This window comes from Rutilus rutilus (genome assembly GCF_951802725.1).
Source record: "Rutilus rutilus genome assembly, chromosome: 8".
Taxonomy (NCBI): domain Eukaryota; kingdom Metazoa; phylum Chordata; class Actinopteri; order Cypriniformes; family Leuciscidae; genus Rutilus; species Rutilus rutilus.
The window spans coordinates 13,047,887-13,073,723 of NC_140222.1; the positions used below are offsets into that span (position 1 = coordinate 13,047,887).

General features: G+C 36.2%; 2 long non-coding RNA genes across 2 annotated transcripts; one reads left to right on the plus strand and one right to left on the minus strand.

Moving 5' to 3' along the window:
- The first annotated feature begins 2,792 nt into the window (after positions 1–2,792).
- Positions 2,793–7,125, plus strand: LOC311296027. Its single transcript, XR_014628462.1, has 4 exons — positions 2,793–3,136; positions 3,236–3,376; positions 3,493–3,554; positions 6,560–7,125. It is a non-coding gene; the product is annotated as an uncharacterized lncRNA (long non-coding RNA).
- A 16,054-nt stretch (positions 7,126–23,179) lies between these two features.
- LOC311295574 lies at positions 23,180–24,729 on the minus strand. Its single transcript, XR_014628358.1, has 3 exons — positions 24,381–24,729; positions 23,826–23,881; positions 23,180–23,549 (listed from the first exon to the last, which is right to left on the minus strand). It is a non-coding gene; the product is annotated as an uncharacterized lncRNA (long non-coding RNA).
- Positions 24,730–25,837: the final 1,108 nt, after the last annotated feature.

Below are 25,837 nucleotides of genomic sequence, written 5' to 3' on the forward strand. Positions count from 1 at the left end.
AATTTGCCCATTGGCCTCTATCCATCATCATGTCTCCTCCTAATCATGGCCATATATATATACATACATACACACACACCAATATATGGTGATTGTATTCATCACTCAGTCTCCTCTCCACCAATAAGCTGGTGTGTGGTGGGTGTTGCATCATCGAGGTGGATGCTAAACACTGTGGTTGAGGAGATTTCCCCCCTTGTAAAGCGCTTTGAGTAACCAGAAAACCTTTAAAACCAAAGATGTTCATCAGTGATTGCATATCTAGAGCAGGGAGTTGTTTGTGTGCATTTTGTTTTGTAATTTCACCAGAATGAATAGAGTCTGCTACACAACTAGACGTTTACTTTGTATTAGATACATCTGTACCACATGATGTAAAGAGGCATGTCCCTCCAGCAAACCTATTGCTTAGCTGTCAATGTTGTGTATGTTATCATGTTTGACCTGTGAATCAGATTTGACAGTTTTTTATGCATTCAGTATTTTTATTTTATTTTACTTTAAAGCTGTTTAATGAGGGAATCAACTGCTAGGTTCATTAAAAGCAGCACAGGAAGAAACACTTCACCTACAAACTAAACACAAATACACTGAATGCCCCCTCACCTAAAATATCTTTGCGCAGATCAAACCTCATTTCTGAAGAAAACCGACCACAGCAGTTTCAGTTTGACTAAGATGAGCAGCTAGAACCACAATAGGAGTTTGCAGATGGTGTTAATTATTAAAACCATATACAGTAATTTATAATTGATTTAATTTTGATTGATTTGAATGAAAGTGAATTATAAAACCATTTAAATCTCTAATCAAAAAGTTCTAATTCAGCATGAAATTTAGGAAGATGTACACAATATTCCAGTTTTCTTCTCATTTTACCTAATGAGTTTGGAGGTTTGCCCACCTACAAGCAGATCCACAACCACAACCACATCTCTGCAGGTTTCAGTTTGACTAAGATGAGCTGCTGGTGTCACAATGTAAGAATGTTTCACGTGTTTGTTTTGTTCTGTTTGTGCTGGTGCCGTCTGACTGGTAAGTTATAAATTGACATATTTTTTGCTAAATATCAGTAACATTCTTCACAGATGATAAAAGTCATGGAAGTCAAGTTGCTACATTAAATGTAACTTCAACCTTTGGAGACTCAAAGCAAATCCTCCATTAAGCCACATTTTTGTGGGTTTTAAATTATGTTAATTTCAAGGATTACAACTGCAAATCATCTCTAAACATTTTTTTTTTTATTCAGTAGTAACATAAAAAAAAAAAATACAAATTCATTAGATAAAAAGTGTATAGGAATCCTGTTTTCTCTATAAATGTCCCATATACAAAAATGTGGTAGATATTGACAATTTCCAGAAAAAACAAACTTTCCATGTTGTAATTACACCATTAAATGTATGTTCATATATCTCACCTTTCATTAGTAAGCTATTTACAAACTACAGCTGATTTCTGACTTTGTAAACCATCAGGAGCCTTAATCTGTGTAAATCTGTTTGTTCTCCAGGTGTGTTTGGTGATTCAGTGTCAGTGATGGAGGGAGATTCTGTCACTCTAAACTCTGATACTCAAATACGTGAAGACGACTACATAATGTGGAAATTTGGAGCTGAAAAGGCTCTCATAGCTAAAATGAAGAAAAAAAAGCAAATCTTCGCTATATACGATGACGCTCCTGATGGGAGATTCAAAGACAGACTGAAGCTGGACGATCAAACTGGATCTCTGACCATCACAAACACCAGAACTGAACATGCTGGAGCTTATAAACTAGAGATAAGTGGACTAAAACTGACATCAGAAATATTCAATGTTTCTGTCTATGGTGAGTAGAGATCATTTGTCCTACCCTATGCAATGGGGGACTATTTGTGGATCCTCATAATGCCAAATGTCTTATGTTACCAGTAAAAAAAGTGGCCTACATTTTTTTAAATATATCTAATCAGTGACCGAGTGCAAGCATGTTTGTCTAAAAATAATTCTGTATTTTCAGCTTCAGAATCATGAATATTTGTATTCCCATGCAAGTCCAAGCCTGTTCATTTACACCTAAAATGTAATATCAAATTTAGCATTTTATTCAACAGTACATTTTTTGTTAACCTTTTATCATATATCTTGGAGTATCACAATAATATTGTATTGTGAGTTCAGTATCGTGATATGTATCGAATCGGGACATGAGGGTATCATTACACTCCTTCAAATAACCCATAGTCAATGTTGGGCATTGCAAACTGTAGAGTGAATGAACATCGGTCGGTACTGTAGCGCTTTGCTAGTTGGTTAATATACTCAACCAAACTTGTCCTATATGAGATTAAATCAGATAAACAAAATAAAAGTAATCTTACAATTTACACCTGCACTAAAGGGCACGAATGTGCACGTGAACTTGACCGTGCTAGTCTTAGAAGCATTGTGGGTTCCCTTTACAGCACGCTGATACACGGGCAACTGAAGCACAAAGAATTTACAAACATTCTAATCTATTACAATCACGTTCTCATTAAAATGCTATGTATATGACAGACTGGTGCTGCACATCTTGCAGTATTTCATGATCAAAGTGATTCCAAGCATTACTGCCTTTCGAATCAATTTTCATTTGATTTCGCTGGACTGGAAGGCGTGCTAACTAACACTAACCAATCAGACCTCAGGTACCATCCAAAATTCCACAATAACCAATAGACAAATGTATTTTTTTAAAGTCAGGGCGATCATCGTTTTCATGATTGATAATCGCTGTTACGTTTGACTACTTGAGTACTCGTGCCCATCCCTTTAGATTAATTCATATTTCTGTTTATTCTTTGATGTTTTCCAGCTCGTCTGCCTGTTCCTGTCATCATCAGTAACTCTTCACAATGTTCTCCATCATCTTCGTCAAACTGTTCATTGGTGTGTTCATCAGTGTTGAATGTGTGTGATGCAACTCTCTCCTGGTACAAAGGAATCAGTGTATTGTCCAGCATCAGTGTGTGTGATCTCAGCATCAGTCTCTCTCTACCTCTGGAGGTGGAATATCAGGATAAAAACACCTACAGCTGTGTGCTGAACAATCCCATCAGCAACCAGACCACACATCTGGACATCAACACACTCTGTCACACATGTGCAGGTACCACAGCACTGATGATATATGTGTGTATTTACTGACCTGATCTCTGTCTTCTGTTAGATCAGACTGATGCATTCACTTTATCTTTATCAATTACAGCACCAGACACACAGTCTCCTTCAGTTCCTCCAGTCTCAGTGTTTCTGATAGTGTTGACCTCTGCTGCTGCTGCTGGATCTCTGATGATTGTGGTTGCAGTCGTCGTGATCTTCTGCATCTGCAGGAAATGCAGAAAAACAGGTCAGGAGAGCAAACAATTAATCCAGAAGTCGAAATATTTATCTTTTTTTAAAGTACAAATTTCAATATTAAAAAACATTGTTGATTTATCACGTCTGTGATTATTATTAATGCAGTTCAGACCTGTGACGAAGACAGAAATAATGCAGCATCCTGTCAACAAAAAGGACGAAAAATGGTGAGATAATTTAGGACAGTGTTGCAAGAAGCTTTTGCAGTCAGTCAGTATGATTTAAGCTTTTGTGAGTAATATTAATCAAATAACAAAAAAAAAAAAAATACCTCAGTGTAAAAACTAACATACAGTATTTCCATTTTGCAGTCCTACAAATTAATTAGCACAAATTAAAATATATCTGCACGCAGTTAGCAAAAGTATGGTATTTTCCTCAATAACAATAGAATATTATTGATAAATTATCAGTGATTAGTTCATCCAAACATAAATATACTATTTACTCACCGTACTGTTACAAACCCACATGTCACTGTCAGCCTCTAACAGTCGTAACCCGAGATGTTCCCTTTCAAGGGAACTCGAACTGCGTTGACTACGACACTTTTGGGAACGAGTACCCACTATGCCACAACGAGCCCTGCCTGTCCCAGTGTGAGGCTGCGCACAGGCACACTTAGGACGAGAGCGTAACTTGACAGGAAGCCAGTGCAAGTTTTGAACACAACTGCAATTTGTTTAGAGTTGATTTAGAGACCCCAGCGAGCAGAGCATTACAATAGTCAATGCGAGAAAAAACAAACGTGTTGATCAGTTTTTCCGCCACGGATAAAGATAGCATGGGGCTCAGTCTTACAATGTTTCTGAGGTGAAAAAAATATACATTGACCATGTTCTGGACATGTGGATCAAATGTTATCAAATCAAATATCATCCCCAGATTTTGTAAATTAGTTTGAAACTCCATAGCAGAGCCATCAACCTTTAGGGTTAAATGGCCAGCTTTACGTATTTGGTGGGGTGAACCAATGAGCATAACCTCAGTCTTGTCACTGTTGAGACAAAGAACATTTTGTGTCATCCATATTTTTACCTCCGATATGCAGTGTTCTAGAAAGCCGAGTTATCACCAGGTTTTGAGTGAATGTAAATCAGAGTGTCGTCTGCATAAAAATGAAACTTAAGACCAAAGGATCTTAGAAGTTGCCCAAAGGGAAATATTTAATGCAAAAAAAGTAGGGGACTCAAAACTGAACCCTGGGGAACACCAAATTGCACTGAACCAATATTGGACCTAAATTCCCCCAGGGACACAAACTGCCCACGGTCTGAGAGATAAGACTTGAACCAGTTAAATACAGTGTCAGTAACAACAGAAACAGTTCCCAAACGAGTAAAAGATCTACAGTGTCAAAAGCTGCACTGAGATCGAGAAGAATCAGGATTGAATGACAGCCAGAGTCAGCAGCAAGTAACAGGTCATTGGTGACTTTAACTAATGCTGTTTCAGTGCAGTTCACGGGAGCGCCAGGACGCATGCGCGAGAACTGAGCTTAAATACTCCCAAGGAGTGAGCAGTCAGTAACAAGTAGTAGTAGAAGAAGAACGCCGTAAGCTCAGTTCTCGCGCATGCGTCCTGGCGCTCCCGTGAACTCTCGTCAGAGGCCCACATTGAAGAACACTAATAGTTGGATAAAGTCGTTATTTTTGTTGTTTTTCCGCACAAAAAGTATTGTCGTCGCATGATAAACTTAATGCAGTGCCACTGTAGTCACTTGGACTATTTTAACGATGTTTTAATAACTATTCTGGGCCGGTGAGTTTCGGTCACACTGGAAGCCTATGGAGGAGTCAAAATTCTGTCAGATTTCATCAAAAATATCTTAATTTGTGTTCCGAAGATGAACGAAAGACTTACATGGTTGGAACAACATGAGGGTGAGTAATTACTGACAGAATTTTCATTTTTGGGTGAACTAACCCTTTAAGCAATTTAGCCAGAAAGGGTGGATTGGAAATGGGACGAAAATTATTGAGGTTTAACGTTACCCAGTGTCTGTTGGTCTTTTTTGGTACCAGTGTTATAGCAGTGATTTTGAGTGCAGCAGACACAACACTCGTGCTCAGGGAGTTGTTTATTATACTCAAGACGACAGGGCATAAGCAGCCAAAACATGATTTAAATGTTGGTATCATTGTGATTTCATTACCTGAAAGTACTAATAGGTCGCTGATTACATGGGCCTCAGAACCATTGTATATGGGTGGTACAAGACCAATGGTTATGGATGAGCGACAAGAATACTTTTTGTGCGCAGAAAAAAATATATATAAAAAAATAACTTTATTAAATTATTAATTTTTTTCCGTGTGGGCCTCTGACGTGAGTTCACGAGAGCGCCACGATGCATGCGCGAGAAGAACTGAGAAGATGACGTCCTGACATAGCCGGAATAAGATAAGCTAAGATAAGCCTTTATTGTCTCCAGTTGGAGAAATTTGTCTTGGGCATTCGAGAGAACAATGGCGACACATTGTATATACACACCCAACACACAGTTAACCTACACAAACACGGAAGCCCTACACTGTCTGTTTACAAGCAGAGGAAGACACGTGGTGTATGTAAGCTACTGAGTTCGGACATCCAGGAAATGCACACTTTAGAGCCATTGTAAACACTTCATTGAGACCTAAAACACAATCAATGTCAAATTGGAATTGGAATGGATCTCTCGTGAACTTACGTTAGAGGCCCACACGGAAAATGAATAGTTGAATAAAGTCGTTATTTTCATTTTTTTCTTTTTTTTTTTGTGGAAGTTCTTCATAAACTTAAGGTTGACTCACTGTAGTCACTTGGACTATTTTAAACATTGTCTTTACTCACTTTCTGGGCCAGCAAGATGCAACTACCTAGAAGCCTATGGAGGAGTGAGACAGCTCTCAGATTTAATAAAAAAATAACCTAATTTGTGTTTCCATGGAAGGAACGCCAACTAGAAAATATAAACTATCATCCAGATAGAAATGCACTATACATTACATAGACGACAGCAATCATTAAACAATACATATAATCAACAACACTTTTCAAATCTTGAAACTATGACCAGTCAAAGAAGTTATTTTACAGAAACAGGGCCTTATAAGGTATTTAAATTCAATGCCAAATTGTGTTCATTTTGTTTGTTTGTTTTTAAATATGACTGCATTTTTCCTTGCAGAAATCAAAGAAGGAGGCTGTGTATGCAAATCTCCCCAAAAAACGATGATCAATAACCGTATCTACTGGAATAAATGTTAGAGCTCATACGACCTTGACTCACATATCTTAGTTCACATTATTCTCTGATAATATGTTTTAACTTCATGGTTTCATGCTTTTTTTCACTCTCATGTGTTGTTATCGTTATGTCTGAAATTGTGTTGTTCTGAATTAGTATAATGGTTCAAAAATAGCATTGCATTCAGAAACTCAACTAAAAGTCTGAAGTGAATTTCCATACACATGAAGCTTCGAAACCTTTGCCATTGATTTGTTTTGCATGTTTGAAACTGCCACAGTAATGTGATTTCAGTAGAGTTTTATGCACATTATAACTGTTTCGAAATGTCAATGGCTAAGGGGCGATGATCTCTGGGAAACATGAACCTGACCTCGGATACATTATTATACATTTGTAGGTATTTAATGACGCATTTGTATAATAAAAAAGTAAGAGTTACAGTTAATAGTCTCTTATTGGTCTGACTGCAAAACAAACAATACTTGTTTACTATTTACTTGTTTACTAACTTAAATAATATTTAATGGTATTAGATTTGTTAATTGTATTTAATAAATTGCACCTTCAATAAAACATTTGTAACTGGTTTGTAAAAGCTGCCTTTTTGTTGTATTTACACTGTTCTGACCTGCAGGGGTCACCAGGGTGTGACAATTTGAGCACTTCGAAAGAGTCAATCATTTTTTCTAAGCAACTGGTTCAATTGATTAAGAGTTTAGAAAAGTTTTGTTTCTCCCAACACTATAATGAAGTAAATAAAGACACTTCGCTGATCACTGGGCTGCCTCCTGATGCCTGTTTATAACAAACTCAATTATTGTAATACAAATAGAATTTTTTAGAAATAAAAATAAAAATAGAATAGAATCCTATAATATTTTTTTGGCACACAAAAGTTTTAAATCAGGCATTTTGTCCTGCTCATGTTACTTCAGTTATAGTAAATCACAAAAGCATAACAACACCACTGTGTCCCTGCTACAGAAGCTAAAGACAGACTTGAATATGTATTATATTGATAAATGCATGGATGATCTAAACTTAACTTTGTTTCTTGCTTTCTGCTGTTTTTTGGATTCCTCAGTCAGTCCTCTCAGGTTGAGTTATATCTTTTTGTATGGGAGAATCCTGAAATCTCAAAAACTGCTTGGCGATCTCACAATGAAATAACATATTTTGAATCAGCAACAAAATCTGAAATGAACTGTCCCATAAATGTTGTTTCTTCTGCTCAAATAGCTTTAAAAAAGCGTATTTCAGGCTAGACCAGCCAATGCGCATGTATTTAATAATGAATAATTTTTTTAAATTCACACTTAACTAAGAAAATGATTCATAAAACAAATACGATTTGACCGTTATATGTTTACACTCTTTACTGACACAATGTAGCATCTGGACCAATCAGACACACACAAATTATTCATTATATTTAATGAATAATCCAGCAAACTCACTCTCCCAACAAAGGTCTATGAAACTGTAAGAATTGAGAAATTAGAAAATGCTGGACAGTCTGGTTGAAGACAGCACTTTGCTGGAAATTACAATTTGAACTCACCATTTGAGATGCAAAGTCTCTCCTCAGAACACATCTCTCCCCCTCTTCCCCACCCCCCTCTCTCATGCTGAGACCACATGTAAATCACCCAAAACATCCATTTGGTTTAATGTGAATAATTATCATACAGTATTGCACATGTTTGGTATCATTTGAAATGTCTCAGTGCAACTGGTACAAAGTTCTCATTTCCAAACAAGTAAAACAAAAGGTAATATGTGATGCGATCTGGGAAAACCCGTCGGATGTCGCGCTGGGCCGTTTTCAGTAAATTCCAAAATAGTTTGAATGTCAGTTTTTTTGTCAATTATTTTTTTTCCATTAAATTATTATTCTATAACATCTTTTCTCTTATCTCTGAAAATATCTTGGCAAAATTCCCTTGTTTAGTGCAGAAAAACAGCGATTTATAGTGTCAAGCTGAAAATACTCTCTTTCTCTTATGCATTCTATGCAACCATTTTCTCTAACGCCCGTCAGAGATGAAAAAAAAAAAAAAACAATCGCCGTATATCCCATACACCTGTCCGTCTCACTACAAAGATAGTTTACCTTTAAAATAAACCACATACATGTACAGTGAATGTGTATAGTGCGCATTTCGCGCCAATCCTGTTTAAACTATAACGTCACACAGTGTTGTAGAGTGAGCTTTTGGTAGATTGACCTGTAGGGGGCAATCTAATGCAGTTTGACTTTGGCTTAAGAGTAGCAAAGAAGAACTTGTTAGTTAGACATGGATCACACCTGGCTGTTATCATGTGTACTGCTGGCTTTTGATGTCTCTGAAGTAAATGAACTTACTTGAATGGATTTGTCTCCTGCAAGTTATTACACACAGTTTTATAACAATCGCGAGATGGACAAGAAGCGCCTCGACGCCGGTGAGTTAATTAAACCTGTTTTTCTCAAAATTCCGTTCCAGAAAATCATAGCGATCGGCCGAATTCAGATAAACATAACTTTTGCTACCAACAAGCTATGATAAAAATAAAAACAGATTTGGAAAGTGTTTGATACCAGCTTCCATATGATAGCAAAACCTGTAATAGGTAAAATTTCACCATGTGGTGGGTTTTCCCAGATCGCATCACATATGGTTTTAAGAGTTTAGAGATAACTGGCACACAAAGGAAGGTGGTCTCTAGACAAATGGTCTCCCACCAAAATTTATTATCAGGAAAAATTCAATAATATTAAATGCATTAAATGAACAACTCCGGGTCACCTTGCATCTCAAAGTTTAAACTTGGCCTGATTTGGTTGCTATAGAGGACTTTTGTGTTGATGACAAACAAAACTATTTTCTGTCATTTAATTGCTTATTAAATATCCCACATCCAATTGAATGTGTTACACCCAGTCTTCTGCAGTGAAAACCTTTGTCCTCTTGTGCATTTCTCTCCTAAGACCGACATGGTGCTGTTGCTTTTAACCTTCACCACGACACCGCTCAGAAATTAAACCATATAATCATAACGACAACTAGTGGGATGCATCACATTTCCACAGAAGCAAGCAGACCACATCATCACCAAACAAGTTATTGTTCCTACTAAAAAAGCACAACTTAATGTGGGATCTTCGTCAAAGAGTGTGCTTTTTCAGAATTGCTCTAATTATTATTTTGATGACAGTCATTTCTGATAGCACATAAACCTGTAAAACTGTTGCTGTGAGCCATGTTAACTTTTATTGGCTAAAGATAGGCGCTGGTATTTAATGACTACATAAAACAGTATGTATACTACTACTGTACTACTAGAGTACGTGTCATAACCAGGATCTCACATTCTCTTTCAGTCAGTCACTACTAGATACGTCAATGACTGACAAAATGGCTGTGTCACTAGAGAGCCCTATTACCTTAGAGTATTAGAAAATGAGCCAATGCAGGTGATTAGTAATCCGGAAAGAGTAAGTGCAGGTGCGCCAAAGAGGATCCTGGGTAATGTAGTGCAGAGACAGACGGTGAACGTGACAGTAACACTCCTCCATAAGTATTTCTCAGGTTTAACGCAGCAACATTTAACACAGACTGTAACATATATGACTCCAGTTACAGGCATTGAACAGAATAAATACCTGAATGTTTCACCAACTTTAAAATAAATAAAAGATATTTCAAGCGTCTTAAAGCTGGTTTTGGTTTCTAAGGTAGATAAGTAAGGGTTAATGTAACTGTTTAAACCATAAATATTAGCAACATTATTATCCCAGTCTTTTCCAGTAACAGCAACAATACCAGTAAAATCACCTACAGTATCAGTAGTGCAGACTGTCCTTGTGTTGAGGAGGAAAATATTGGTCATAATGCCCATCTTGTTGAGGTAATTGTAAAAAAAAAAACAGTTCTATCAGTTATTAGAGAATGTAAACAGACGGGACAAAATAACTGAGATGTCAAACCAGATCAGCATTATAGTGCAAATGTTAAGAAACCGAGATAATCACTCACTGTTTGTGTCTGGATCACTATATCAGCTTTAATAAATCTCTATATACTGAGAAACATCAAGCACTCGCTGATCTACTGCTGGAAAACTGTTGCTTTATTTCTTTTTGTATTGCTCATATACAGTTTAAGGCTAAATTTGTGATTATATCTATATCTGTATATCTATATATCTATATCTATATCTATATCTATATCTATATCTATATCTATCTCTCTATCTATCTATCTATCTCTCTATCTATATATCACTGATTCTTGAGAGTCGGGACCACTAGCGGCGCCAGGATTTTGATTGTAGGTGGGCCTCCAGAAAACTGGATGGGCCAGTTAAAATAAGCCGCCCCCCCCCCCCCCCCCCCCCAACAAAAAAAACGGGTTCCCCTTCATCTCCGTTTCAGCGCTTTTCTGCGGCACTGAGGACCGCGACTCACTAGCCTACCTGAATTTAATGCGTAATTAGCATAGGTTTAAAAAAAAAAAAAAAAAAAAAAAGGATTTTTTTTTGCTGCTTTTTTAAATACAATTACAATTTAATTTAATTTATTGTTTAATAAAATGATAGGCCTATTATTTTTTGTTTATTAACAGCAACAACAGCTGTAAAGATGAAGTTGACGATCGCCATCTCCATATAGTGAACGCGCCTATAGAGAGAAATGCACATCCAGGAGTGCGTTTCCCGAAAGCATCGTTGGCCAACTATGGTCGCAAGTTCCGTCGTTACCAATAGAGTTCAATGGACATTGCGATCATAGTTGGATAACGATGCTTTCGGGAAACGCACTCCTGGATTACATAATCAGAGAGTAGCCTTTTTCTTTTCGTTTTAAATTGTTAAAAAGACATTTCAAGCTTTCTTAAGATATATTTCATGTCTGTGAGGCATACGTTGAGTTTCGTTACGTTAGGATGAGATGCGCTCCTGTTCACGAGCAATGCAAGAAAGCGCGCGGGCGCCTCCATGATTTTATTGTCTGCTATATTTTCTTCTTATTTATTAAATCCAATTGGCAATTGGTTGATACAAAAATTATTAAAATTAAGATACAATTTATACAAAACGAAAAGTGGTCAAAATCATGTCTGACCCACATCTCTCGATATATTGCGCATCCTATCTTACTCGTGCCGTGCGTTCACTTTTCATTATCAACATAGATGAAAAAAAATAACATTATAATATTTTAACAAATATTAAACTAAATGAGCTTATTTAATGGCTACAACACATATAGTAGGCCTACAGACTCTCTATTTATACAAATTGCTGCACATTCTTTTTATTCTGAATTTTGCACGCATAAGTTGAAAGGCATTTGTTTGCATGCATAGTAAAACATATCTGCAACATTTATCAAGTTCACTGATTATTATGCGTTATTAATTATTATCTTAATGAATAATGTAACAAGGACGAAGCATGTAAACTGCGTTGTTTGTTTAGAATGGAATGGATCGCAAATAGATCCGAATGAAGAAACGTACAAAACCATAGTAGAAAACGGATGGGCCCGGATCTAAAATGGGTGGGCCCAGGCCCACCCGGGCCCAATGGTAGCGCCGCGGCTGGTCGGGACAAAACATGTCACACAGAGAAAAGTCTCATTTATAGCAAAAATTTAGAAATTCATCATGATTGACATACTTACAAAGTTAAATCTAAAGGAATTGTATATACTTATCTGATTTTTAGAATAAACTTTTTTATCTTTTTGGGGAAAATTTGTTTAAATGTATGGTCTGTGGTTAGAAGGTCCATGTTATTGCACTATTGCAATATTAACCATCCCCAAAAAACTTTAAAAAAGCTCTACAATTGTGAAAACACATATATCAAATAAAAAATAAGGGGTATAAATATAAAAAACAGTGCATGAAGTGAACATCAAACAATATTTTCCATAAAAATCTGCCTATTAAAGTTGTGTCCTCAGTTTATGTCAACTCCGTCAGATTTTTTCATAAAGCTCTTTAAATCAGGAAATAGCATGGTCAGCTATATCCCTGAGGACCCCTTTTCATTCCCTGCCTGTGGTGAATGCAGCACTACCACACATGCTCTGGTATGGTTTACATTTTTTTATATTTTAGACAAACAATGTCAATATTCCTATGGTCACAGCTGCATCATGTCAATACCATCTTTCTGTTAAGATACTTTTTTTTAAACCATAGTGGATTGAATTTAAGCATTTTAGTGAGGTTATTGGGACAGCTAGCAACTGAGGAAAAAATACCTAGCTACAGTGTACAATACATGTTTTGGTGGGAAAATACATGCCCTTACGTCAACTCCGTCAGGTTCTGTGTCTGACGGAGTTGACAAATCCACCAATAACCTCTTAATGTGTGAATATAATATTATTTGTGAATGTAGTGAAGGGTTAAACTGTTATTTCAGGGTTTTATTTACACATAAATGCTCATACATAGCATGCATTACATTATTTAACCATACGCATCTGACTTGTAGATAATGGGCAGGCAGTGGTCTGCTTATTATTGTGTAACGTGTAACTTTGCCAGCACTTTAATATATATATATTTATATATGTAGAGACAGAGATAGAGAAATGAGAATCCAGTGTAGGGCTGGGCGATATGACCAAAAAAAATGATCACGATAATTGTTTTTTATATCAGTCGATATCGATAATTATCACGATAAATGTCAAATCTTTATTTCAAGTTTAAAGGCAGATTTTTGCTCCTAAGTGAAAGTTGTAGAAAACAGAGTGTTAATTGTGGTTTTAAACTACTCTTTATTGTCAGAACATATCATGGCAAACAGGTGAACATTTCACAAATCTGAGGTAAAACCTTCAAACATTTTCTGTCAACACCGTCAGATCTTCATCAACAGCGTTGGATGTATGTATGTTTTTGTTATTTTTTTGGGGGGAAAAAAATATTCTTCCTTCAGTTTATGTTGTTTTTGTAATAAAGGACCATCTGATCTACATCCTCTTATGTTTTATTTATTTAAGGAATTTGTTTTTACAATATTGAAATTAAAATCAAAGTTTGAAAATGCAAATATTTAGAAATCTGAGTTTTCAGAATAGTGGGAAATCACAACTTAAGTTTATGTATTGGATTTTTTTTACATATCAGAGTAACTAAACACTATTACAATATACTTCAGAACTTTAGATTCTTGTTGGATTTGAATAATTAAAATTGCATCTTTAGTGTTTCTGACGGAGTTGACACAAATCCAGTTCTGAAGGGAAACATGTTTATTTGTTAAAAATGTGTTTTTTATTTAGAACCTGTTCCTTTACATGGTTAAATAGCAAAGACCTTTCTCTGCAGAAACATAACTCTAATTGATATAGTGTGTTTAAAAAAAAAAGTTTAAAACATGTTTTGTCCCGACTCTCAAGAATCAGAGATAGAGATATATATATATATATATGAACTCGTGAAATTGGTTAAATTTATATGTAATAGGTGACTTTTTACTGGGATTGGTGCCGACTACTGAAATCTTGGCATCGTGACGCAATTACTCTGTGAGCGATGAGAGTTTCAGCTGATCCTCGTCTCTCCATCATTTCCTAATTCTCTTCAGTGTCCATTGTTTTATTGGGAGCCTTGGCATGAGTCTTATTTATTGATGTTTCATGTCCTCCAAAGGAATGTCACTGGGATCATGTTGTGGGTTATCAGCATCACCCTCCTGAATGCCATTGGGATCATGTGGTGGGTTATCAGCATCACCCTCCTGTGAGAAAACACAGATTCACAGAAGGTTACTGTTACGTTCGGTTGAAGCGATTCAGGATTCGAATCAGGATCCAAGTGCAGCAGTCTTTTTTATAAAAAAAATATAAAATAATCTTAAACGCAAAACTTCACAAATACAAACTCAGGAACAGGACCAAGACTCGGGAACGGAACAACCACCATAGTTCAACGATAAGAACTGACCAAGACATGGCAGAATCACATGACAAACAGGGAATCACATTAACAAGACACAGAAACAAGACAATGACAAGAACAAGAACCAAAACCCAAAACGTTACAGTGAAGGATTGATGTGAACATGACTGCGATTGCAGAAGCCCTTTCTTGACTTTGAGCTGAAAAGAAACATTTTGGTCTGTGCATGTGAATACACATTAACAATGTGCTTTAAAAATATATAAACTGCTTTTAAACGTTATTAAATGACTCACCATGAACAGAAACACTGAAAAACTTTTTACTGTCGCTGCTGCCACTGATGATCAGTAGTTTATAAACTCCAGAGTGTGTGTCTGTGAAGTTTCTGGTGTTTGTGATGGTCAGAGATCCAGTCTGATGATCCAGCTTCAGTCTGTCTCTGAATCTCTCTTTACACTGAACATCTGTACAGATCTCACTCTGATCTCCAGTGATTTCAGCAATGAGAGTGTCATTAAAATACCACGTCATCACATCATTTGTTTTTCTTGCTACAGCAGGATCAAAAGTGACAGATTCTCCCTTGTTTCTCTTCACTTCATCCAGTTCAGCAGCAGAAACACCTGAAAGACAAACCAACAGATTCTGGAGGATCTTTTGCTGAAAACAAACAAAAACACAACATGTGTTACGAACTGCTCCGAGACGAGGGTTGAGATCCAAACGCAGCTTTATTGTATGGGGCAATCCAGAGGCGTAATCCAATGTACAGGCAAGGGTCATACACAGGCAGGCAGTCAAAACAAAGAAACAAACAAACAAACAAACAAAACAGGCAGGGACCAGAGGCAAGAGAGTAATCCAGGAAACAGGGCAAGATATCCAAAACCAAGAGACAAGAAAACCAGGAGAATGCTCAGAAATGCAGTGTAACACTAAAACAAGACTTCGCGGTGAGTGAATGAACATGGTATAAATCAGAGGTGGGACAAAGTCATTGTTATGCAAGTCACAAGTAAGTCTCAAGTCTTTGCCCTCGATTCCCAAGTCAAGTCGAGTCAAAGATGAGGCAAGTCCCGAGTCGAGTCACAAGTCAAAGCCAACAAGTCTCAAGTCGAGTCCAAAGTCCTACCATTTTAGTTTCGAGTCATTTCAAGTCCTCTTACCACAGAAATAAAATGTATACAAATCATGTATGTCTGTAAGATTTTTATTTATTTAAACCTCTTTTTATACAGTGACATTAATCAAATACAGTGTGTGGGGGGGGGGGGGGGGCAATTGTGATGCAATTATTAATAATTGTGACGTAATTTTTGCATCACAATAAGTGTATTGTGATTGTCAAAACATTTTTGTAACTAAACTGAATTTTATTAGGTTTAGTGACAACATGTTACAATGTTTACATGGTTCAATTTCTGGTAAGCTACGCTTTTTTATGATTTCAGTTCAATTCAATTATTGTGATTTGATTTAATATTGACTCATTTGGATAAATATTAGGTAGGCTACACAAGATAGGCATTCATTTTTCTCTAGAAAAAAACAACTCACCTAATGCTGTAAACATACAGAGAGCCCTATATCAGCTGGCAGTATTATTGAAGGTTAAAAATAACAAATTAAATATAATGTGTTTTTTTATTATAATAACAACTTTATTTAATGATATAAGTAAAAATATAATAAACATGCAATATAGTATTTAGCAAAATACTCTCTATAGCTCTTTTTTTCTAGCCAACTAACATTATGGTCATTAAATGGCTTTCCTGAGGTAAATGTTATGTGACATAATTGTTCTCCAGCTGTTTTATTGACCCCTTTGATTGATGGGTCGATATTATGTATGAGGAATATACATTTCGGTAAGTTGTACTGTATCTTTCAACAGTGTTCATTCGTGTTTAACGTTATTTACTATCAGCTAGAGATGATCGGTTCACGTGCCTGCTATGGGATCTGTCGTGTCACATTTACAAGCGCCAAAACGGTATTTATTGTCTGAATTTCGTAATAAAAGTGACAGAATCTGAGAGCTGAGATTTTTTTATATCATAACTAACCTGCTCTGTCTAGTCTGTCGGTCTCCGTGTCCTCTTTGCTTAGCGATTTTTCTGTGCATGAGAAAATGGATGTGTGGCATGAGAGCGTGTGAAAAGTGTCAATTGCGTGAGTCTCACAGTGAATGCGTGAGAGTTGGCAGCTATGTTACGGTACATCCGATAAGGTGCTTAGCATTCGTTCAAATTCGTAGCATGCGTTGTTGCGTGTTGCGCTTCATTGGTTGTCTTGCAATGTGCCTGCTTAGATGCTGTCGAATCAAAACAACGTGGGACTACAGTGATTGGATGTCGTGCAGGCAGCGCGCGCGCTCTCTGCATGCATACAGGTGGTGCACATTTTTTCACAGATGCAGATAAACTGAGAGCGGCGCGGCCGTGTGAACATTTTTTCCCCAGTTTTCATGGGAAGTAGCAAGTCTTCTCGAGTCAAAAGGCGCAAGTCCAAGTGAAGTCACGAGTCATTGATGTTAAAGTCCAAGTCGAGTTACAAGTCTTTGTACATTTTGTCGAGTCGAGTCTGAAGTCATCAAATTCATGACTCGAGTCTGACTCGAGTCCAAGTCACATGACTCGAGTCCACACCTCTGGTATAAATAGACTAACAGGATGATGAGACACAAGTGAATGCAATCAGTGAATGAGGTACAGGTGAATGTGATAAGTGATGATGAGTCCGGGCAGTGAGTTATGGGAAATGTAGTTTGTGAGTGATAATAGTTTTATGTGGAGTGCCCTCTGGTGGCTCTCAAGGGCACTCCAGCTGATGACCGTTACAACATGAGAGAACTGTGAACATGACTTTGCAGAAGCCTTTTCTTGACTCTCGATCTGAAAAGAAACATTTTGGTCTGTGCATATGAACACATTAACAATGTGCTTTAAATATATATAAACTGCATTTAAACATTTTTAAATGACTCACCATGAACAGAAACACTGAAGATCTTTTTACTGTCGCTGCTGTCACTGATGATCAGTAGTTTATATTCTCCAGAGTCTGTGTTTCTGGTGTTTGTGATGGTCAGAGATCCAGTTTGATGATCCAGCTTCAGTCTGTCTCTGAATCTCTCAGTACCTTCATTACACTGAACATATGTACAGATAAAACTGAGATCTCCACTGATTTCAGCAATGAGAGTGTCATTAAAATACCATTTAATCTCTTCTTGTTGGATTGTTTGAACAGCAGTGTATAAAATGACTGGATATCCCTCCATCACTGACACTGACACTTCATCTGTAATAACACCAGATGAACCTTGAGAAAAACATAAGCCAAAAAATAAATAAAAATACAATAGTGCTGTGAAAATGTTTTTCTACTGATCATATATTTTAAGTAGAAACATATGTCTGTATTCATAATGTAACATATGCAAACAAACAGCAGAAGAATATCTTCTTGTACAGTCGTGCTCAAAAGTGAACACACTCTTTGCAGAATGTGCACAATGTTCACTATTTTAACAAAATAAGATGGATCATACACAATGCATGTTATTTTTTATTTAATACTGTCCTGAATAAGATATTTTATATAAAAGATGTTCACAATAGTCCACAAGACAAAAAAAAAAAAAAAGCTTGATTTATAAAAAACAGATGGAAACATGATGCATAAAGATCCGGGGGTGTAAACGTTTTGATGTGAAGAGGTATTTTCAACTTAATTTGTCTTCTGGGGGACATGTATCTCTTCTGATGCTTCCAAAGGGCAGGACTAAATAAAATAAAAAGCTATTTAAACAAAATAAGAAAAATGTGGACGTCTTCATCCTGTTCAAAGGTTTACACCCCCAGCTCTTAATGCATCATGATTACTTCTGGACGAATATCAGTGAATGTTTGTGTCACAATGGAGAAGAGAGGACCCAAAAGCGATAGCAGGTAAACAGTCTCTTAAATGAAAACAAAGGCAGTAGGCCACAATAGGGCTTTCAAACAGAAAAGTTCTCTTTAGATAATAGTAACAGAACAGCAGAAAAGCCTGGGCTGGGTGAGCAGGTCCTCGAGAGTTCTCAGTGCAAAACCGGCAGTAGTAGATAGATGAATTTGCAGGACCTGGAGGATTTTTCTGAAGAACAATTTTCAGTTTAACTGAAACAAGGGACTCAAGAACAACCATCACAAAACAAAAAATAGTTGTGGATTATCCAGGTAATGACACACAGTATTAAAAATAAATAGGCTATGTAAACTTTTGAACGGGGTCATTTTAAGTTCAGCTTCTTTTTTTCTAGTGGACTATATTGTAGTAGGATATACATTATTTATGTAAAATATCTTAATCAGGACAGTAGGCTTAATCAAATAAATAATAACATGCATTTTTAATCTTATTTTGTTAAAATAATTAACATTTTGCAGATTCTACAAGGGGCATTTTGCCCCCTTTCCCTATATTTGCACATTTATATAATACAAATGTTTATAGACTCATAATAAATATTACAGATTATTCCATTAAAATACTTCAGATCACCCCATTTCATTACGATACGAATAATACAGTGTCGTTATTATCTATTGTTTTGTTTTGTCTTACCATTCGAATCACTCGCGTAAATAACGTTTTGAGGCTACATTACATTTTATTCATTCGGCAGAAGCTTTTGTCCAAAGCGATTTACATCACATTCAAGCTACATTTAATCAGAGTATGCACCTGACTGTGTGATGGCATATGCCCATTTCACGCCACTGAAACTGACATTGCTGATTTCTCCTTTACCATTATGTAATCAATCCTCCCATCACTACAGCGCCTATGCAGTCAGAGAAATCGATGCAACATCAGAAATAGATTATAACAAACCTGTTGTGTCCTCTCTATCTATTGATTTGCTATAGTATCATGTCCACTAGGTGGCACTGATGTGTTTACATGTTCAACTGAAGTAAGAGCTGTGGAAAAAAAGATAAGTAAAGAAATGCTAAGCTACTGCTCGTGTCTGTCTGCGTTTTATCCATTCCTACTCCAACTTAACAAAACCTTAATCTTACCGGTCGAGTAAAATCAAGATCACCCAGATCAAAGGAAAGAGAATCTTCATTTTCACCACTCTCCCCTTGAAACAATGAATGTCGATTGTAATTCATATGGGTGCGGATGCTGCGGCAGTTTTTAGACTACTGAAGCCCCTTTCACACAGAGATTCAGGAAAATACACGGATAAAGTGACCCGGGATTTGACCCGGGTTCATTTGATTTTGGTTCATTCACACTGCCAGTGATTTTCCGGAATCAGAGAGCGCGTTCACACACAACCCGTGTATGTCCCGGAAAGACACGTGACATCGATGTTGTAATGTCTCAGCAGCGTCTTCAGTTTGCATATTATGGAATGCCAAAGCTGCCAATATTAAAAATAAATAAATACATAAATAAATATACAAATAAATGTAAAAAATAAAAAAATAAATATATAAATAAATATACATAGAAAAGCAAAAAACGAAAATAAATAATTATTTATACATTTATTTCCTTATTTATGTATATATTTATTTTTTTCCATATTTTTTTATTTATTCTTTTATTTATTTATACATTTATTCATTTATTTATTTATACATTTATTTATTTTTACATTTATTTATTTCTACATTTATGTATTTCTACATTTATTTATTTCTTCATTTATTTCTTCCTACATTTCTTCCTGCGTAGGGTAATGAGGAGGGCGTGGTTTACCTCAGACATAGCAATCGAGCTCAGAGTAAGCGAAGGCGAAGGGTTGAGGCCACAGTGACACCCTGTGGCGAAATACAATAAGTATAGCTCACTGATGTTGATGCGGTCTGTGATAAGGATAATAAATCCTAAATCTTACTGTGTGACATGGATAGGCTACTCTTTATTCTGGACATGGCCGTAGAACACCGTTTGTCTGGATTTGTAAAATGTCCTGGGCAGGTCCGGCTGCAGGATGAAATGACTGAGGGGGCATGTGAAATTGTTAAGGGGGCTTAACTTTATACCATCAATGAACAATACACACTGATAACTTGCTTAGTAAAAAAGATAAGCCAGCGTCATTTATTATGCATATGACTCCCATAGTGAGTTTTTTCAAGGCGACTGTTATTAGAACGACCACTTTCTTGCATTTATTTTTCGGGAGAAACTGATGACTCACAGCCACAGGATTCTCTGAACTGCGGCGCAAAGATCTCACGTTATAACTGTTAGATCAAGATCAAGATTAGTTATAAAGGTTTTTAAATGACCAAACACACTCACATACACATTTTTGAGAATCGGAATATCAGATAGTTGATGACATGGTAAGCAAGTTTGTGAATATTTTGAATAAAAAAGGGAAAAGGAAATAAAAGCGATACATCATTGTGGCTGCGGTGTGTCACGTGACAAATATGACGCGTCGCCATGGAAACATTAAGGGGGAACGTTCTAAAATAACAGTCGCCTTGAAAAAACTCACTATGGGAGTCAGTTAGAATATTAAAATTAAGCGTGAAAGGGTTACTATATGCATAATAAATGACGCTGGCTTATCTTTTTTACTAAGCAAGTTATCAGTGTGTATTGTTCATTGATGGTATAAAGTTAAGCCCCCTTAACAATTTCACATGCCCCCTCAGTCATTTCATCCTGCAGCCGGACCTGCCCAGGACATTTTACAAATCCAGACAAACGATGTTCTACGGCCATGTCCAGAATAAAGAGTAGCCTATCCATGTCACACAGTAAGATTTAGGATGTATATACCTCGCAGTCACAGACCGCATCAACATCAGTGAGCTATACTTATTGTATTTCGCCACAGGGTGTCACTGTGGCCTCAACCCTTCGCCTTCGCTTACTCTGAGCTCGATTGCTATGTCTGAGGTAAACCACGCCCTCCTCATTACCCTACGCAGGAAGAAATGTAGGAAGAAATAAATGAAGAAATAAATAAATGTAGAAATACATAAATGTAGAAATAAATAAATGTAAAAATAAATAAATGTATAAATGAATAAATGTATAAATGAATAAATGTATAAATAAATAAAAGAATAAATAAATAAATATGGAAAAAAATAAATATATACATAAATAAGGAAATAAATGTATAAATAATTATTTATTTTCGTTTTTTTGCTTTTCTATGTATATTTATTTTTTAATTTTTTATTTTTTTACATTTATTTGTATATTTATTTATGTATTTATTTATTTTTAATATTGGCAGCTTTGGCATTCCATAGCTTATGAGCTGCGATTTCTCTCTCGAGAAACCACGCTTGTGCATTTATTTCTCTGATTCGATCATAAAATTGCGCATTTCGTACCGTTTCACAGCTGGCGAACGATCCCGGCTTCAGCATCATCACGACACGGCATTATTACGGCTTTTGTTCACACAGCGCGCGTTCCGGGACTGAACACAGCAATGGCTGCGTTCCAAACCGCATACTCAATGAGTAGGTACTTAATTTCAATAAGTACTTACTTAACGAGCGCTAAAAGAGTAGGTACTTTATAGCCAGATCTCGTTGAGTATGAATGCGAACCGGACATCTGCCATGTTGACGTTATCATGTGACCTACGACGCGTTAGCACACGCGCAACAACTTAAAAGATTTTAACGACACGTTTAATTCATCTATCTGTACAATATCTTGATATTGATTAAACTTGCTCATTTTGTGGTCTTTTTGAAGAAACTGCTGCCCATTTATTTTGTGAATACATTTAGGGTTGATTTAAGTTTTTATATTTAACCCTACTAATGTGACCCACCGTTTTATCCTTAACGATATTATTTATTTTTATTACGAAATCCCAAAATTGTCATCTCTTGAATATGTTAACTGCTTTATTTTTTCCTCTTTTTCTTGTCGAATTTAACTGTCGTTTCATCCCTCAGGCCTAGGCCTATAAATAACAAAAAAAGTTTTTTTTTAAATGTATTATAATGAATTATTTAAGAAAATATATATTAAGATATTCAACCTTGTAGGTTCTTTTTTCCTGTGTAAAAAATCTCATATTATGTATGCAAACCCATAATATATATATATATATATATATATAGGCCTATTATGGGTTTGCATACATGAGATTTTTTACAGATCTCATAACATCAGTAACTCGACAGCTCTACCTAGAACGGGTTTCCTCAGCGTTTGTAATGTCTGCACAAAGGGCAGCTTTTCGAAGATTCACCTTTGGAGGAAAACTGTTGATTTTATACTTGAAAAATGTAAGTATCATTAATATTAAAAATTAATATTACCTCAGAATGAATTGCATTGCTATCCCACCCCAAAACATACAATAACAACAACGATAAATGCTGACCAATACTTAATTATATTACTTTTTACTGAAAATGATATAATTCAATAAAACAAACAAAATGTAATGTATGTCATATGACATAGCTATGCATGATTGAATACACTCTAGATGTGTATATAATGAACATATCTACATTTTCTTTCAAACAATTAAATAAAACATTAATTAAATAATTATATTTTATTTACTGACAACAATGAGAAATATTAATAAATTAGTAAAAGAATGAATGAAAGTCACCATCACACAATAAACAAATGCATAAGTCAACATATGAAACAAAGCTTTATTCAAACTACAATCATGTATGTAGGCTACAGGCGCTGAACCCCTCATCCTTCTGCCATCTCAACACAGCGGTTCCCATTCTGCGGCTTTATTCTGATGAATCAGCTGACCGCCCGAGGTGAGCCGTTCCCTCGTGCCGGAGGTTGTTGCGTGATGTGTTGTGCTTCACAATCTGAGGCAATAAGAGCAGGTGGAGTGATGGAGGGACTCATAAGGGCAAGTGGAGTGATGGAGGGTCTCATAAGGGCAAGTGGAGTGATGGAGGGTCTCATCCATGGCACCGTTTCCAGGATTCAGCTCTGGGCTCCTCATCCTCAGTGCTCACACCAGCCTGCTGACATTTCAGATCCTACAAAATGCACAAACATAACACAAAAGCAGTAATTTTAAACGCACAATGTCATTTGATTTCAGTATTATTTAGAAGACAAAAACGCTTTTTTTCCACAAATGCCGCCATCATCTTTCCTTGCAGGTCCTGCTCCACCACAGAAGCTGTGCAGCAAATGCACAGAAATCAAGAATCAGAAAAGTACTGTAATAGCTCTGTTTGAAATTACAATAATTAAAATAAACTACAACTTAAGATTTAAATAGTTGTTATTCATTTCTGTAGTATACTCACTCAAAGCCTTCATGAGCCACTCTCCACCAGATAAACACACATCTGTTCATCTGTCCCTGTAACATCCAGACAAGATTCACGTTACCTCTGTGATTTATGAGCTCAACACTACATTTACATGTTGAGGTTGTTTTAACTTTTTATCCAACATAAATGTTCCTCAATTTATCAACTACTAATGGACAAATAAAATAGATAACTTATGTTTAACGTTGGTTACTTCATAGATTTGTTCTACATAATAGCACACATTCATCACTCAGATGTCTATTTCATGTGATATTTCAAGATTTTCCTGTCAGATGTAAATAGACATTTAAAATAAGCGTCTTTAAGATGTATATGGTTTATGTAAATCCACTTTAGAGACGTAACTTACGTGTCTTTACTGGAGCTCCCCTTTTAGCTAACGTTATACATAATAAAACGTGTTTTTACAGCAAAATCACAACTATACTATACTGTGTAACGTCTTTACACCTTCAACAATTCAACAGTTTACTCTACAGTAGTTCAACACATGCAATTTTAACAAAAGGAACTGCGTTTACTCACATTTGAAAGCACCCGCGTCGCCGATCTCTGCGATGTTTGATAATGACGTATCCTATCGCGTGGCCTCCTGGGATAGAAGAGTATCCATCGGTTGAGCACTCAAAAATCTGGCCGAAAGCAGTATGCCATCCGGGAACTTCTCGCCTACTCTTTTATGAATACTGATGTTTCGAATGTACTGCTTCCTTCACGTACTGTTTTCGCCTACTATATAGTAGGAAAGTAGGCATATTCGAACGCACTTAAGTCCAAATCTCGCGATAATTAGTACGTCACCCAGGTAATTCTCGCCTACTCTTTTGGATTCGTACATACTTTTTCGCTCGCCTACTCTTTTTCCCATACTAAATAGTAGGGAAGTATGCGGTTTGGAACGCAGCCAATGTTACTAGGTCCCCAACCCGGCATCGATCCCGGCATTAAACCCGGGTCATGTTTGCGTTCACACAGAAGGCGTTCCGGCAATTTGCCGGCAATTTCCCGGGTTCAATGCGCTGTGTGAAAGGGGCTTAAGTGAAACTTGATAGCCTCACGAATTAGTGGAAATGCAAAAAGGCTTTTCGCAGTCTTCCGTTTGTAACCTTTATATACTTTTGTGGCAGTATATTATTATTTTAAAGAATTTGCAGACCATGTTGAGTTTAAAGGATATAGTTTATTACTTTGGTTATTTGAAAAATTAAAAACGGTAAAGACAAGGCTAAATATCATGTAACATGAGTAGGCTAATATAAAATAAAATACTGTACCATGTGTACGGGACATGTGAATGTCTTTTTTATTTATTCCACAAGTTTTGACGCGCATCTTCTTGCCTTGTATTCACACTCAAATCCATAGTTCGTTCATCACTGTTTATTCTTACAAATCAACAAAGAATCACGTTTCTAACATACAGCATAATCCTCTTGTGCAGCGAAGTCTTCTCAACAACTTGTTTGTAGAGATACTATACTTATAAGGCAATTTATGCTATAATAAACGGTCAAAAGCCTTGTGTTCTCCCAACGAGCATCTGCACTAATTGCATGAGCTTCAAACTTTTTTTACATGTGCTACAAAATGGACGTTACTGAACATGGGCGGTAAGAACCGGTAAGAACAAATATAAAGTAAAGATGTATATTCAACAGGAAATGACTAATTAACATAAATGATAATTGTATCAAATTTACATAATAAAAATATGAAAATATACATTTTGAAATATGAAATATGGCTCTTACATCATGAGTCCAGATAAAAATAAAACTTTGTCCCACGACTCCCATCTGCTGGTAGGTGTTGTAACTGCATTACAACTGTCTGCAATAAGCTTCTGCATTAATGGCTATAGAAAAGTCCATGGGAGATTGTTACCGCAGCAGAATATATATATATATATATATATATATATATATATATATATATATATATATATATATAAACGTAGGCTAATTGTGACTATTTATCTCACA